Source organism: Homarus americanus, unplaced genomic scaffold (genome assembly GCF_018991925.1).
Source record: "Homarus americanus isolate GMGI-L3 unplaced genomic scaffold, GMGI_Hamer_2.0 scaffold19117, whole genome shotgun sequence".
Taxonomy (NCBI): Eukaryota; Metazoa; Arthropoda; class Malacostraca; order Decapoda; family Nephropidae; genus Homarus; species Homarus americanus.
The window spans coordinates 6,053,118-6,066,854 of NW_024754704.1; the positions used below are offsets into that span (position 1 = coordinate 6,053,118).

Sequence of the window (13,737 nt, forward strand, 5' to 3'; positions counted from 1 at the left end):
CCATTTTTCAGACCATTCGAAAAATTTGTTTAGATCTTCCTGTAGTTTTGCCGAGTCCTCGTCAGATTTGATAACACGTCCTATTTTAGTGTCATCAGCAAATTTACTTATGTTGCTGTCAATGCCGATATCTATGTCGTTTATGTATATAATAAATAATAATGGTCCAAGTACTGAGCCTTGGGGAACTCCACTTGTGACGTTGCTCCAATGGGACTTAGTGCCGTTAATGCTCACTCGCTGTTTCCTGTCCTGTAACCACGCCCTAATCCATTTAAGGATGTCACCTTTGATGCCATGAGCTTCTACCTTTCTAATTAGTCTTTCGTGGGGGACTCTGTCGAAGGCTTTGCTAAAGTCGAGATATACCACATCATAATTGTGCCCCTCGTCCACCGATTCGAAAACTGATGAAAAGAATGTTAATAGATTAGTTAGGCAAGAACGTCCACTTGTGAAGCCATGCTGGGAATCATTGATCAATCGGTGCTTCTCCAGGTGATTTCGAATAGAGTTTGAAATTATTGCTTCCAGTAATTTGCCTACTATTGATGTTAGACTGATTGGGCGGTAGTTAGAGGATAGTGATCTATCCCCCTTCTTGAAAATTGGTATTACATTCGCTATCCTCCAGGATTCTGGTATTACACCTGTTTTTAATGACATGTTAAACAACTTTGCTAAGGACATACTAAGCTCTTCCTTACATTCCTTTAATACTCTGGCAAATATCTCATCGGGACCAGGTGACTTATTAGGCTTTAGTTTGTCTATTTGCTTATTAACATCGTTACTAGTCACTACTATCTCACTTAATTTGTTTTCTTCACTATCTCTGAATAGAGTTGGTGCCTCGGGTATCATGTTTAAATTTTCGGTGGTGAAAACTGTTGAAAAATATTTATTCAAATTATTGCTCATTTCTCCGTCGTTATCAGTGAGCTCGCCGAAGTCTGACCGTATTGGTCCAATCTTTTCTCGTGTTTTAGTTTGATACATTTGGTAGAATCCTTTGGGGTTTGTCTTCGCCTCCCTTGCTATCCTTATCTCATTATTCCTCTTTGCTTTCCTTATCTCGGTTTTAACCCTACTCGCCAATACCCTATAATAGTCCCGGAGGTGAATTTCGCCACGATTTATCCTTCTACCTATAGCCTTCCTTTGGCCGATGATGTTCTTTAAATAATTATTTATCCATTTAGGGTCATTGTTGTCTGATCTGAGTTTTTTGTATGGTATGTTCTGCCTTTGTGCATTAAGTAACTCACTATTTAAATTGTCGTGGAACTCGGCAATCTCAGATCTCGTTATCAGGTCTGTGCCATCTGTCAGGTTCACAGCCAAGCACGACAACCCCTCTCTCAGCTGCCTCTTTAAACTGTCAAAGTTTGGCCTTCTGAAATCTGGTACTTTAGTGGAATTTTCCTTATGTCAGCCCTGAAAATCTAACTGGAATCGAATTTCTTTGTGATCGCTGTTTGCAAGTTCGTTCCCTACCTCGACATTGCTAATTAGGTTTTCTCTGTTCGACAGAACTAAGTCCAGTATATTATTACCCCGTGTGGGTTCGGTTATATGTTGACTTAGGAAACAGTCCTGGATCGTCTCGAGAAAATCCTCTGATTCTGAGTTACCCGTAAGGTCAGTCCAATCTATTTGGCCAAGGTTAAAGTCGCCTACTATACAGACTTTGTTGTGTATGGAAGCCCTGCGCATTTCATCCCAGATAAGTCGCTCATTGACGCTATCAAGATTGGGGGGTCTATATATTACTCCTGTGATTAATTTTTCCCGACCGTCGCTTAATTCTATCCAAATTGCTTCTGTATTCCTCTCAGTTTTTATTTCCTTATTTATTTCACACTTCAGATTATCCCTAACATAGATTGCTACTCCGCCTCCTTTCCTGGTCTGCCTATCGGCATGGAACAGTTTGTAACCCGCAATTTGGTATTCGACTGGTAACTCACGTGTGTCTAGGTTGATCCATGTTTCAGTGAATGCAATTATATCGATTTTTTCGGTACATACCAAGGCCCTAATATCATCCATTTTGTTTCTCATACTTCTACTGTTCGTGTAGTATACATTTAAGTTAGTCGTGTTCTGAGTCCTCCCCTTACCGCGTTTAGTTTTAAACTCCCTGTCTAATTTAGTTTTGTCATCATTCCTAACACTATTTCCCTGTAGTCTTTCACTTTGTTTACCCGCTCCCACTGCAGTCTCCTCCACCCCCGTGCCCATATGTTCCCTTAGCAGTTTAAAGACTTCGATATCTTTTGAACTGCCCCTACTGTTTGTATAGTATACATTTAAACCTACTCTTCCCTGGTCCTGTTTTACCCCTTGTCCTGAGCAACTAATTTTACTTCCCAGGACCTGCTTGTTTTTTGACTCCCACTTTCCCCGACCCCTCTCTACTGGCGAAACCCCCCCTTCGGAGTGACAATTTCACGCTCCAGGGATGCAGACAACGTCTTTACCCCCTCACGAGACAAGTGTACTCCGTCGCGACAGTACAGGTAGTCGTTGCCATAGAATCGTTGCCAGTTATCAATGAATGTCCAACCATTGTTTTTCCAGTCGGCAATTTATAGCAATTGCCCTGGACAGCCATTCACGACCAACCCCTCTTCTAGTCAAGACACCACATACTATCGGGATCCCTCCCCTATCTCTAATCTTCCCCAGCGCCTCCCTATACCTCTTGAAAAGTTCCTCACTCCTAACCTTACCTATGTCGTTTCCTCCCACACTAAGACACACTACTGGATTGGTACCCTCCCCTGACAAAACCCTGTCTAACCTCTCGGCTACATGCCCTATCCCAGCCCCAGGAAAACACACCCTAGTCCTACGTTTCCTATCTCTCGCACAAAAAGCCCTATCCATAAACCTCACCTGGCTGTCACCAACTACCACGACCTTACCTGTGGGCAGGGTTTGTACAACTGCCCTTTCCTCTCCTTGATCCATACCGTCCTGCCTCTTCTCTTCCTCGCCAGCTTCCTGTAGCACCTGGTAAGGGTTACTACACTCCACACCCTGGTCAGCTTTCCTGAGCCTGACCCTAGTCCCCTTGGAGACAACCACTCTCCACGCCTGCTCCTCCTTCGCAGGTGTCCTGCTAGGCAGGACACCTACCTGAAGGAGTTCCGTCCTGAGGGCTTCATTTTCCCCCTTTAGAGTGTCAACCTCACTCCTCAACTGCCCCAGCTGCCTTAACAGAGTGGCAAGGAGGTCGTCTTTCCCCACACTCCCCTCCTCTTCCCCCACGACACAACGATCCAAAGCGGCCATTTTCCTTGGTCTCTAACGGGAGCACGATCGGGCACGACCTTCTCCAAGCTGGGTCAGAGGTCAACTCGTAACACCACCTCTGAGCAAGCTCCTCGCTGTCCAGCTCTCAGTCAACCTGGAGGCCAGCAACACGCAACACCTCCTCTAACGAAGCTCCAGCACGCTACTCACCCAACGTGTCTTCTGAGCAAGCTTCTCACCACACGGCATCTCCAGCACCAGACTGTTTTGTATATAATATATTTTATATAAGAAAACCACCACCTAGAGTTTCCATCCATCCCATCCTGAGTGCGAGACAACACATATAACGTAACACTACAACACCACCGCACACTTCAGTATATTCCCCAAATAACAACAGTATATTCCCCCAATACCAGTACCACACACTTCAGTATATTCCCCAAATATCACCACCACACACTTCAGTATATCCCCCCAATTACACCACCACACACTTCAGTATATCCCCCAATTACACCACCACACACTTCAGTATATTTCCCCAATATCACCATCGAGGATGGCCGGCCCAAGGGCCACCTAAGCGTGAACTTGTTTAAGGTGCAGAAGCTGTCGCCAACACAACAACCACACCCTAAGTTTATGAAACGTCAACTGCAATGGCTAACCATTACTCTGGTATACGATCCGCTAAACGATTAACATCCAGGTTCCCAATTACTGCTGGGTAGACGCAAATAGCGTGAAGAAACTTAACCATACTTACACCTTGCCCTGGGATCGAACCCGGGTCAGCTCGCTTGTGGGGTGAGCACGCATACTATTACACCACAGGTCGCCATACACTTAGAAAATTCCCCCTCGTAACACCATCACACACTTCAGTACATTGCCTTGAAACATTTCTTAAAGTACACTAATTTATGATTATAAGAGAATTTTTGATGCATATATGTAGATAGATTATAAATCACTGGTATTTATTCACAATGTCTCACAATGTTATGAATATCTGGTATTTAGATATGGTATTTCATATTCAATACCGGTATAGTTACCGGTACTTTATGAACAATAATTAAACAGACGTAAAAGTTTGTTTTCATTACAAAAAATGGCATACTGTATGACCAAACACCCTCACGTCACAAATCATTTGAAAAAAATCAGGGCTAGTAAATTTCCAAAAAATTTACTGGGGCTAGTATAAAATATGTCAGGGCAAATAAATTCCATAAGTCACTTGCCCTGGGCAAGTAAATCCCCTCAAGTCTTTCCCACCGTAATTTTTGTCTTGTTCCCCATCTCCGTGAAAGAGCCCTAACATATTGTTCTCTTGTCGCAATGTACAGAGGGCTATTCAAAATATATTTTTAATACCTGCTTATTCGTTAGTTCGTCCTAGATCCTCATGTCATCCTACAACTCCAAATTAACTTTGCTGTCTCACTCGCATCCTCTTTTTTAACATCTCCCCACTTAGTAATAAGTATTACCCTTTACACATAACAGTAGGGTCAGCAGCACCATCATTCGTTACATTGCTTGTAAAGGGCAGTTTTTAGACGTAATCCTATACATTTTGACCCAAGAAACGCGAATCCAAACTGACCCAAAAATCTGACCCTGAATAATATCAACACGACATTTAGAAGTCATTCAAGGCCATCTTGTTATAACCTACAGTCTGTCAACTTAAATTGAGTCAAACTCCATTTTTCCACAATTTATCGATATACCAAATATTCTCTGAACTTGGCTTTTAAAACAATATACGTCACGTTCGCTTTTCATTCAACCACCCGTTCATATACAATAATTTGGGGCATGATTGCCTCTTCTTTAAGCTAATATAGGAATGTCTTAATTCCAACAACATCTCTAGTCTATAACTTTAAGCTGGCTAGTGGAGTAAATTATCCAACGTTATAGGTTGGGTAAGGCTATGGCAAAGCTCCAAGTTTTACTCTCTCCAACATATCTCACACTACCAATACTCCTCCTTCATCAACTTACCTTATCTACCCTCAACCACCACAAATCTTAGTATACACCTTGCCTCAATAAATATTTGAAATAACATTCAAATAATGTGTCATCATTTTGTCAATTTTTATTTAAGAAATCAATAAGTAAATCCGACTGACAAGTTTTTACAGATTTCACAGAACTGTATTTATAACTCGGGGTCGGCCCCAGCTATGTGCGGTCTGTGAGGCTGCACAGGGTTCCCTCCTGAATACAGTACAATATATTTGTTGTTTAGTAGGATTCGCATTTCAATTCTGATGTATCGTGTGCATCTCAATACTGCAGGCGAGTGCGTTTCAGCCATCCGGCGCCAGTAAGACGGGGCCCCTTTGGCAGTGTTTGCCTAAGGAATCGGGGCCCCCAAACACTATCTTGCATAGGACCCCTCAGAAGCTAGAGCCAGCCGTTAGACCTGGCTTCCTGTTGCAAATGACCCACTTACAAATGGTCATTAACGATGATCAATGTACCGGTAAATATTAAAAAAAAATTAAAAATAATACTTCAACTTAAAATAATACTACAACTTAACAATATCGAATATTCATATGACAAACCCTCTTCTAACAAAGGATATAAGTTTCACAGGATGACAAGCGAGTTATGACACCGTCCTCAAAATGAAGTAACGTATCTTTAAAACAACAAAGATTAAACACTAACCTCTCAGTAAGCGCCATTACACCTTCAAGAAACAGAAGATCAGGTAAATCTCTGTAAGGCATTTTTAATCCTGAGTGAAATAAAACTTTACACAGAGAACACACGACCAGTTAACGCCACACCCACTGCCAACACCCACACTAACTGCAGTTGTAGTAGCGCAGAGTCGGTTTTTCCTCAATCCCCGCTCGCTGCCAGACGTATAATTTAATTTTCTTCCATCCCCCCCCACCCTCCAACCATAACTTGTTTTTTTCCCAGAATGATGAAATATATCTGGATAAATTAGGTATTGAAAAGGCATTATTTCATGCATTTTGTATACTGTATTCTAATGTTTTCGGCTTATAATAGCTTCTTTACTAAGTGAATCATTAAATTAAAGGAAAATATATAGTTTAATGACAGAATATTAAGTTTTGATAAAAACATTTTTTTCAAGGGTAAAACCTACCACGTGAGTTAAGAAATAATCGTGCTGGGAAGAAAATATATCATTGACAAAGGGTGTTGGACCTCCTTAGGTGCTGTTTGACAGTCAATGGCAACTTGCGGGAAATATACTTACCAGGTTCAGCAGAAATCTAAAAATATGTGTGGAAAGAGTGACGCAATGACCCAGTCAATGATGCACTGCAAAAACACCTTAGACACAGCAAAAATCTAAATCTTAGAGGGGACCCAACTCCTTGACGAAATGTGATTGGATAGTTGTGATTAAATTATTATGACTATTTTAAGTGTCAATCACCCACGTGTGTATGTACAGTATGTATGTATGAATCTGCATATATATATATATATATATATATATATATATATATATATATATATATATATATATATATATATATATATATATATATATATATATATATATATATATATATATATATATATATATATATATATATATATATATATATATATATATATATATATATATATATATATATATATATATATATATATATATATATATATATATATATTATGTAAATCCACAATGAAAACGTGGATAAGATAAATCTTGATAAAATCACACGGGAAAATGGAAACAACGGAGTACCTTAGCTTTCGTCTTTATTCAAGACATCTTCAGAGGCAACTGGATTACATGGACAGAGAGAGGCTTAAATATACAGGGTGACCTTAAAAACATGAGGTCAGGTCATAATGATGACATCCACTAATCCCCACACCAACACACACGTAGAGGAGCTTAAGAGAAGGGTGGTGACGTGACTAGCCAGGTCAGGTCAGAAAAAAGGGACCCACAAAATAACTATCATACATCTAGATCAAAGGTTTTCAAAGCATTTTTAACCTTGGGCCACTGACAAATAAATTTATGTAACATATTATCAGTTTTGAACTGACCATCACTAAGGTTTATTGATTTTAATTCCTTAATCAAACTAGCTTCAACCAGAAGTCTTTCTGTGACACAAGATGATTTGAATACTTCTAAGCTTTTTTCCCAAGCAATGGGGTGATTATTATTCCTAACATGAACGAACAAGGCACTGCTTTCAGATGCAGTTCTGATATTATACTTATGTTGTTTGATTCTGAGCTGCAGTGTTTTTCCTGTCTGACCTACATAATTACAATTACATTTGCTACATGGAAAACAATAAACACTTCCATTTACATTCAAACTTGGGCTATTCCTTATTAACATATTGGTAATGGTTGAGTCATACTTGAAAACAACATTAATATTTAGAAGCTTGAGGGACCGAACTAACGGGACAAATTCATTACGATAGGGCAGAGTCAAAATATTCTTAAGTGTAGGAACTTGTCTGGTTTGAGAGGAATGAAAGGATTTTTTAGCCCTTTTAAAACAACGATCAACAAACACAGAAGGGTACCCGAGTTTCTGTGCAATAGAACGAATGTGTTTCAATTCATCGTCAATAAATTCAGAGTCACAAATACGCAGACATCTTAAGAACATAGCAGAAAAAACTGACATTTTGGTAGACTCAAGGTGATTCGATAAAAAGTGAATGAAACTGTCTACCTGTGTGGGCTTTCTATATACCTTAAATTTATAGTTTTGGCGGAGTAGGTGGTGTAGCTTGCTGCGGCTGCAGCTAGAAGAAGAGAGAGGGCACCACGAGGTCAGGTCTTAAATAGCGGAGGTAGGCGTGGCTTAGTAGTTGACCTCCGCGATGTATGGCGGCGCTGGTTGACCCAGACCACGAGGTATACACTGGGGAATTCGCGGGGTCGGCTACTCAGCGACAAACAGCGTTTGTAGGGGAGAAATCCACTACAATACTCCCCCTTTCCCCCCAGGCGGTGTAGGAGACTTGTTGTCTGCAGGGTTGCATGGCACATGTGAGGCAGAACGGGCGGTGCATGCCACATGTGAGCCATAACGGCGATGGCGTGGATGAGCCGGCCGCTAGAGGAGACAACTGTCTAGACACACAATATCTGTGGGAGTAGAGAGGGAGAAAAAGGGTGTGTGGAGGCGATGAATGCTGTGCTTCCCTCACGGCAGGTACAGAGTCGTCAGATGCGCCTGCTGGGGTGTATGGGTCTGGGTCAGGAGCAGGGGCTGCGTCAGCAGAAGCGGATGAGGGCTCGTGACAGCAGCTGGGTCCACGACAGCAGCAGGGTGCAGGACAGTAGCAGGGAGTACCTGAGGGAGAAAAGAGGGGTGTGTTGGTCCGCACTCAGGCGCATGGGCCGCGTCTGGAGCAGGGGCTGCATCAGGAGGAGCGGCAGGGGGTACTGCTGGGCCGGGGGCGGCGTCTGAGGCAGGACGGGTGTGCTGGGGTCGGTAGGACGTGGTGCTTGGGGCAGGAAGAGGAGCTGGTGTCTGCTTAGAGAAGCAGTGCTGCTCTAGGGTGTCTAACCTGCGGTTTAGAGACAGTAGCTGTAGAGCCGATGAGAGCTGCTTCTGGGTGGATAAGCCAGTCTTCCATGTTGCTTGAAGACTGGGAGCGTGATCTGTTTCTCCTCCATCCTGTGTGAGTGCGAATCTCCGGGGTCACCATTTGTGGGGTATGGGTTGTTTGGGTTCACACTCAGGATGGGATGGAGAAAAGAAACTCACAATGTGCTCACTGTATACATATTGTATTGGATGTACAATGCAGCTTGGTGCTGGGAAGTGGCAGCGTGGTTACAAGCGTGATGTAGAGAGAGCTGGTTGGTGAGGGTGCTCAGAGGAGGACAGCTTGTGGGTCGCCATGCTCGCCGGCGGGAGCGAGGGCCGCCAGGCAGCGGCGGAGGAGGTGGTGTAGCTTACTGCGGCTGCAGCTAGAAGAAGAGAGAGGTTGGTTGGTTGGTTATACAGAGAGAAGAGAGCACTAGCTCTGAGAGTGCAAGAAGGGTACAGTACAAGGTAAAGTTCAAAAGTGGGAAATAGAGGAGGAGGTTAACAGCAGGTGGGCTCTCCACCTTGCGGAGACGGGTCTTTTTGTCTTCCGTCAACAGTGCTGCCTTAGTGGTTCATGAGGTTAGGGAAGGCCGGTCTCAGCCAAGCTAAGTTGTTCTAAGTTGTCCTTGAGGCATATTATGTTATGGGGGGGGGGGGTCCCTCCAGGTCCTTGTGGCACTGGAGGGATGATCCCCATCTTTTTTTTTATGGGTGTTTGTGAACTATTTGGGTCTTTGTTTATTTGTGGGGTCCCTCCAGGTCCTTGTGTGACTGGAGAGTTGTGTCCATCTTTTGGTTCTTTTTTATTGTGTATATAGAGGCTCTGGTTCTTCGTTATCATTTGTCCTGCTTCTAGGCCACCATCTGTGCGATGTGTTGTTATTTTCCTCAATTAGTTGGTTTAGTATGGGATCCTGTTCTTGCTGGATTTTTTCCCATATTGCATTTGCTTGGGTGTGTATTCTGGTGTTGAGTGGGTCTATGCCGTGTTCTGTGTGTATGTCTTGTACTGTTTGTGTGTATGGTGGTTGGTGTTTTGCCGCTCTTCTGAGGGCTATATTTTGCACTGCTTGAAATTTTAGTTGACTTGTTCTTGCGATTGTGTTCAGAGGTATCGGAGGGTATTCTAAGTGTGGTCTGATCAGTGCTTTGTATAGGTGCAATTGCGTGTTGGTGTTTAATTGGCGGAATCTTCTGAGCTTTGTAAGTTGTGATTTTGCTATAGCTATTCTTTCGTTGATGTGGGGGATTATTCCACTTCTGGATATCTTGAGTCCTAATATTTTTCCGTTGGCAGCATATGGTATTTGTTGGTTGTTGACAATAATAGGGTATGGGTTTGTTATTGCGATGTGAATTATTTTGAGTTTTTGGACATTGGTTTTTATCTTCCATTTTCGTTCATAGTTATTTATTATCTATTTCTCTGCTTGTTCTAATGGCCATCATTTGTTTGGATTTTCCTGGGTACCTGACTCTGTGTTACATCATCTGCGTATGCTATATATTCTGATTGCCGTGGTTGCGGCATATCTGCCGTGTATACAGTGTATAATGTCGGCGATATATTACTGCCTTGGGGAACTCCACTATGAAGGTTGAAAGTTTGTCCTAGATGGTTGTCGATGATTAATTTGGCCTTTCTGTTTTCTAAGAAATTGCATAGTAGTGTTGTAATATTGGTAGGCATGTCCAATTTGATTATTTTTAACTTCAGTCCTTCATGCCAGACTTTATCAAATGCTTTTGACACGACCTAATTTCAGTGAGGCTGAAGTATACGCTCTTGTGACTGAGGTAGCCAAACGAAAAGAAATGATTTTAGGGAAGTTGGACTCAAGTAGTTGTACACTTCAACTCAAAAACCATGCCTGGGGTGAAGTGTTAAATGCGGTGAATGCTGTTGGTAGAGTCACCCGCAATGTTAGTGAAATTCGGCGGAAGTTTTCTGATCTTCGTGTTAGCGTTAAGAAAAAAGCAGCACAAGATAAGAAATATGCTGGTGGAACAGGTAAGTCATAATATTGTTAGCGTGGTTATTGATTGACAATATGAAACAAACTTAACTATGGTTTTTCTGAGGCTTGGTTCGATTTTACGTGTTTGTAAACTCAAGGAAGTAAGTAGTGTGGTGGCTCTCCATCGTGAATGAATACACATATTTTCCTTATATGAGCACATTAATTAAAAGAAACATCGTTCTTCGAAGTTTTCCGTGTGAGTAAATAGTAAAAACTTTACCGTTCAACCTAAATTATTTTTTTTTACGTGGATTAACCAACCCAGGCACAGTCACTGACCCACGTCGGGGCCTGTAATAATAATTCTTTAGTACTATTAATAAAAATAACTCTATCAATAATAATATTAATAATAAATAACCATAAATACCGAAATGAAAACACAAAAAGTGAGAATCAATATACAGCATGTACGTTGTGTTGTCGATATTACGAGAAACAATTGCGACCCTGCAATTGTGTGGAAATGACACATTTAGTCAGATCAGCAACCTTGGACTTGCTCCTAATTTTCGTGATGCCATATGGCAGCAGGGTCTACCATTAGACAACACATTATGCTTCCAATATCTTACCACCCGGTAGTCAGGGAAGTCTGTACTACTGTTAATAATTTCCCCACAACTTTTGGATTTTCTTATTATACCTATCATATAGATTACACAATTTTAAGACACACTTGTCATTGTGTCGCAACTGACGTGAAACAGAGATAGTTAATATGAGTTTGTGTGGCAGGGTGGCGGAGGCCTCCCGTAGGTAAAGGAAGCTAGGTTAGGTAGGTTTGGTTACTGTTATAAACTACATATTAATAATTACGTTATTTCCGATGGTAATGAAGGTCATAATGTATAAGTTGCCATAGAATTCCTTTTTTATGTCGTTAATTTTCATTCATCAATAGATTTATATTCATATTTGGTATACATTAATATGTAAATTTTACTTTGTTAGGCTTATAGGCAAGGATATTCTATCTTATGAGTTTACAACTAATACAGGTTGAAAATTTCTGGCTGCGACTATTTTTTTTTTACATATTTTACCATTTATTGTTTGTTACCTTAAATCTAATTAACTTTTGACATAGATAAAGGAGAATTTTTGTGGCTACAGCTACAATGATAGGTTAGGTTATAATGTTTGGAACTATTTCAGTAGATTCCTTTGTAACTATGATTTCTGCCAAATATAACATAGTTAGCGTATAGTGTATGTAACCACAGCTCACAGTAAGACAGTTATATTTATATTTTCTCTTCAAGGTGGCGGCCCCCAAATTGAAATTACATACACTGCAATTGAAGAAGCAATTCTTCAACTATTAGATCCAGCCTCTATACATGGGATTCCAGGGGATGTTGAAAGTGAAGAAGCTATTAATGGTAATTCAGTCAAAATACTTTTCCACCCCTGATATATTTTGTTCTTTTCTGTCCTTGTTTTTATTTAAAAAAAACTTTTGGAGAAATTTTTTCACATCTTGATTTGGAAATACTGTACAGTATAGTGACTTTTTATATAATTTTGAAAAATAACAACACTAGTAAGTTGGTTTCATTTCTAGCTTGTTTATTGCTTCCCTAAGTTCAGGAACACATCTGACACTCCCAGGTACACCCTGACACCCCAGGCACACCTCTGACATCTCAGGCACATCTCTTGGATAATCCCACGCACACCTCTGCACACTTCCAGATACACCTCTGACACTCCAGGTACACCAACACACTACCAGGTACACTCGACACCCCAGCACACCTGATACCCCAGGCACACCTCCGATACTCCCCAGGTACACACTCCACACACAGACACCCCTGCCCCCCTCTGACACCCCTGGTTCACCACCAACACCCTGGCACACCCTGACACCCCAAGGTGCACCTCACCGCAGGTACACCTCCCACTCCGGCACACCTCTGACACCCCAGGCACACCCCTGACACTCCTAGTACCTCTGACAATCCCCTGGTACACCTTCGACACCTGAGGCACACCTCCACACTCCCTGGTTCTCCTGACACCTCCCCAGGTGTAGATATGTGAACACGCCTGACGCCAAGACTCTGTTACCATTCATTGTACCATTTATTCACATGTCTGTATTACTACATATTATTATACCATGTCCGATATCTATGCTTATGTCTAATGCCTATGTTCACTTACTTATGTCCATATGAATTATGTCTGTACCAACGCTAGTCGAGTAACTAGAGGACCTCATTTATTGTCCTAGTGATGTTCAGCAACCTCCTTGCCCAGCTGTAATAACTGCCCTCTCAGATCGGCTCCTGCCCACTGGCACGGTCCGGGGTCCCTTGTGCTCTGCCTCTTGCATCGGCCCATCACGCCCAAGTCTTGTACAATTTATTGAATACCTACTGCCTCGTGCTCTGGAGTTTCAAGAACCTTGTCTAGGATTGCATCCACCACATGGCGTTGAGTAGCTCCAACACGACAGTTCATAAGTTGCAAAAGCCGGCCCAGCCTGTCTCCCTGGCCCCTCTGTTTCCCACCCAGAAGATATACTCCACAGTGCCCCTGGATTTACAGTGCTTTTAGACCTTGTGAAGTGCCCTAAGTGAAGTGCAGTGCCTTTCATGTCTGTTTGCTATGTCTCTGCGGCCCTACAGGTAGCAGAACGCCTTCAGCCCAGCTTCCAAGACAGCACCTCCGAATACACCCCCGTCCGCACAGGCCCAACAAGCCACTGACTCCTACACTGAGTCACCACCAGCCTCGGGCGCCCGAGGGATACACCGCCAGCCGCTCCCCCTCACTTCACAAATATTACAGTCAGTACTTTACTTGCCCGCCAGTTCCTGCACTTAAGTACACACCTCTCTGACA

General features: G+C 42.2%; 1 protein-coding gene across 1 annotated transcript in view; it reads right to left on the reverse strand.

Moving 5' to 3' along the window:
- LOC121855924 overlaps positions 1 to 6,106 on the reverse strand; it is a 168,700-nt gene extending 162,594 nt beyond the window's left edge. The window contains exon 1 of the mRNA XM_042351126.1: positions 5,962 to 6,106. The gene's annotated coding sequence lies outside the window, so the exon portion shown is untranslated. The remainder of the gene's footprint in view (positions 1 to 5,961) is intronic.
- Between the last annotated feature and the right edge of the window lie 7,631 nt (positions 6,107 to 13,737).